At 37.5% G+C, this 3779-nt stretch overlaps 1 long non-coding RNA gene across 1 annotated transcript; it reads left to right on the forward strand.

The window, feature by feature from the left end:
* The first annotated feature begins 896 nt into the window (after positions 1 to 896).
* On the forward strand, positions 897 to 2506 carry LOC120287565. The gene is made up of 3 exons (XR_005545691.1): positions 897 to 1023; positions 1580 to 1633; positions 2427 to 2506. It is a non-coding gene; the product is annotated as an uncharacterized LOC120287565 (long non-coding RNA).
* The last annotated feature ends 1273 nt before the right edge of the window (positions 2507 to 3779 follow it).

Raw genomic sequence — 3779 nt, forward strand, 5'->3', positions numbered from 1 at the left:
CCTTTTCCCTTCCTTTCCTCTCGATGGATTGATGGTGAGATCGGGTCACAGCAGGCTTGGAAACACAATATTTCCATTTATAATGCTGTTACATGGTGTGCGTAAATAAGTAGCTCTGTTCTATATAACTGTGATCTCAAAAGACCATTTGACATGACATAGCGAGTGAGAATTCTCTGTGCGTAATAACATCAACTCTATCGCATGAGAGAGCATAAAATTTTCTTTACCACAGCTTGTATGAAGTCTTTACAAAGTAGAGTTCCTTGTCGAGAGAACAATGGGCATAAACATTTCAGCACGACGTACTTTCCAGCTTTCCTATACTCTTGGGGCTCCTTAAAGGCTTTTTCTGGTCATAGTTGATTTTTCCTCTCTGAATCTTGTTTGGTAATATGCTATCCAGTCAACTCATTATTTTTTTTTCCTAGCACAGTGGAGCAGCATAGTTAGAAGAAACAATTTCGTTAAATGAGAAGCTATTGCATGGTGCGGATTTACATGAGTCTTATACATCTGAATCGTTAGTTGTTTAACAAAGATGTTTAGATCTAAGTATACCGGCTGCATGCCAGAACTTTTTCCGATGTAAATAAGAAGGTAACAAAAGATTTGAGGGCAGGTAGGAGGGGGAAATTGTACAGGAGAACAAGTTACTGCTCATTTCCGTGAGTTATTGTAACATTAGGCTAGTGGGCCCCAAAAGAAGAAACGGAAAAAGAAGTTTTAAATTGCCCAAAAGAAGAAACAAAAGAAGTTTTAAATTACCCAAAAGAAAAACAGAAAAGAAGTTTTAAAGGCTCCAAAAGAAGAAACGGAAAAAGAAGTCGAAAAGTTAATAACGCAAGAAAAAGAAAAAGGAGATGGGAGAGGGCTCGGCTAAATAGAAGCTGAGAGTTTCCTCAACCAAAAAGAAAAGAAAGAAAAGAAGAAGAAGAAGAAGAGAAAGGGGAAGAAAGGAAAGAAGTTTTAGCACGTGCACGCCTCGGATGCCTTGCCAAGCCAACTCGACTCCATAACCCGGTAAGAGATCAAGCCCCTCGTTTGTCCGATTGAGGTAATTTTTGGATTTAGGACTCAAATTCGGAATTTTTGGAAAATCGAGCGGCGAAGTCTAATTTTGGAGTCGTTGAGCCACGTATTTTTGTAAGAATGGTAATTTAGGGTGTTGTGGAGCCGTGGGATTTTACGGATCGTGATTTGAGCTTATGGTTTGTCCGAAACAAAATTCCAAAGTTTCCCACGCGCAGTGAACAGTACGCGTCCAGCAGCTTTGGGCCCGTATTTTGTCATTTTTCGGCTTGATTTTGGGATGGCCAATTTGAGATTCTTGTAATATGTGTTAAGGGCTCTCTATTGACTATAAGTACGTTCGGATCGGGGTTCGGAAGAGAAAGTTAAGGCTCGATCAAGTTTTGCGCTTAAACTTCATGTTGCGAATGGCTTAAACAATCGCTTTGGTTATGCGACTTGTTAGCGCACAGAAGTCCTTTTGTTAGAGTTAAGGTGTAACTTAGTCGTTTTGTAGTTGAGATAGAATTTTATTAGATTTTAACATTATTCTTCGGTTATTTGATAGGGCTTTGAGTTCGACGATACAAGTATTGTTTGTCATTTGGTCGTAGACGATAAGGTGAGTGTACTATATCTTCTTTGGTTTTATAAAATCATGTCTTGAAGTATATATATGTATATATATATATATATATATATATATTGAATTGAGAAGGGCATTTTTATTGCATAAAAGCCAGATCGAGCAATTGCTACCCTTTGGTTGATTGTGAATCTTTGAAAAGCACATTATACAAGGTTTGTGGAGAAACATATATGAAATTGCTTTGCGATTTGAGAAACGGATATGAAATGGATGATGGGCTATGTTGCAAAATGTTATTTGTTTGGTTTAAGACATTGATTTATGGATTGGGTTTCTGGTATTGGAGAATGGTTATTTATGCTCAATATGACTGTGAACCCAGTGAGGGGTTTTTGGGGTATGCATACCAGGTTTAGGATATCCTTCTAAGCCTAGCCACCGGCTTTGTAGGTGGAGACCTTGCCAAGGGGGGAATCTTGGTCGCCTTGTCACAGGGCGTTGTGTCGTGACCATGGTTAGTTATTGAGCAAAAGATTGATCAATGGATAGACCATTGATATGTATTTTTGATGGAGATTATTCAATGGATTCGACCATTGATACTTGAATTTTGATGGCGATTCAAATGAGTTTTCCATATTACTATAAATCTTGATGATAAGAAATAACTCTTATAAGATTCAATACTTATTTTATTTATTGAGTTGGCTTACGAAGTTTGGTATTGTTTTGTATACATGCATAGTGGTTGTTCGATCTGCTTAGAAGATATGTACTACTCACTGAGCTGTGGTTGCTCATCCCATTCCTCCTTTAATCTTTTCAGGTTCCTTAGCTAGTGGCGAATAGAGCGAGTGCGCCATCGTGGGAAACTTTTGGGGAGTTCTATTTTGTTTTTGGTATGGTTTAAAGAAGTGGTGCAAATGATCCTTACTAGTGGAATCGTCTAAGTTTTGAAGTATATCTTTTCTCTTTTGATGGATTATAGAAACTCGATGTTGCAACCAATTTGAAGGTTTATCTGATATTTATATATATAAGTTAATATCAGTTTGTTGGTTGTGTTTGAGGCTGCGTCCTTTGTAAAGAAGGACGGCCGTGTCACCCCCATTCTTTGTAGTTTTTGGGGTGTGACAGTTATATATACTCCATCACGTATCAATAGCAGATGAGATACAGAGTAGAGGAATGGACTAACAAGGGGCCGGAACAAGAAATAGAATGTGACTTTGCCACCATCCCATTCGATAGATAAAATCCTTTTAAATAATTGAATAATTGAACCAAAGCATGTCAAACAACTCATTCTTGTTTGTCTCTTTCATCTATTACTTGTTTAAAATTCGTTTCAGGTTCTCATCTTCATTGTTTCTAATAGTTGACCTTTTTCTCAAAGATAGTCACTCGAAACAAATGGGGAGATCACATTCAATAATCCCTTCTTTCATGACGAGATAAACCCGAGGATGATGGAGACAGAATCAACAAAACAATCTTAGAGGTCTGTATGACAGAAACTTCATGCTGGAAATTCAATATAGTTTATCTAAGAATGAAGGTGAGCCACCAATCGTGTCCCTCAATTAAGGATTCATAGGAGCGAGAAAAAACACAGATGAAGCAACAGTATACGTCTAGAGCATCCTGAAAATTATATATAGAAAAAACCCATCATCTGTGGGCATTTGCAATCTTCCTCTCAACTGGGGCATGCCTATAGATCTTCATGAGCTCCTCACATAGAGGTTTTTCAATCCTTGATGAGACTAGATGATGCACTCTTGATAAGAGTATCAAGGAGCTAGATTTTAAATAACATGACAAAGATCAACTTTCTTGAGGAGCGTGAGCTAATGAATTCGACAAAATCCAAGCTTGGCACAGAATTTACATTAAAACTTTAAGGGACATGATAAGCATTATCGTAAGTCGCACAAAATACCCCATCTTAAAATCTGTTCCTATAATGGTGCTAAAAGCAGAAAGAAGCCATGCTAAAGCCCTTTCCAACCAGTAGATCCTTCAGAAAAAAATGGATTTGATTGCATAAAGCATCTCACAAAACTCACTACTTGTATCTTTCATTTGTTCCATACTCATTGTTTCATTCAGAATTTATTTCAATCGCTTGTCTTACTAGATTGTGATATACATGCTATCCTCCAAGTCAGTTTATTTT

Source organism: Eucalyptus grandis, chromosome 8 (assembly GCF_016545825.1).
Source record: "Eucalyptus grandis isolate ANBG69807.140 chromosome 8, ASM1654582v1, whole genome shotgun sequence".
Classification (NCBI taxonomy): Eukaryota; Viridiplantae; Streptophyta; class Magnoliopsida; order Myrtales; family Myrtaceae; genus Eucalyptus; species Eucalyptus grandis.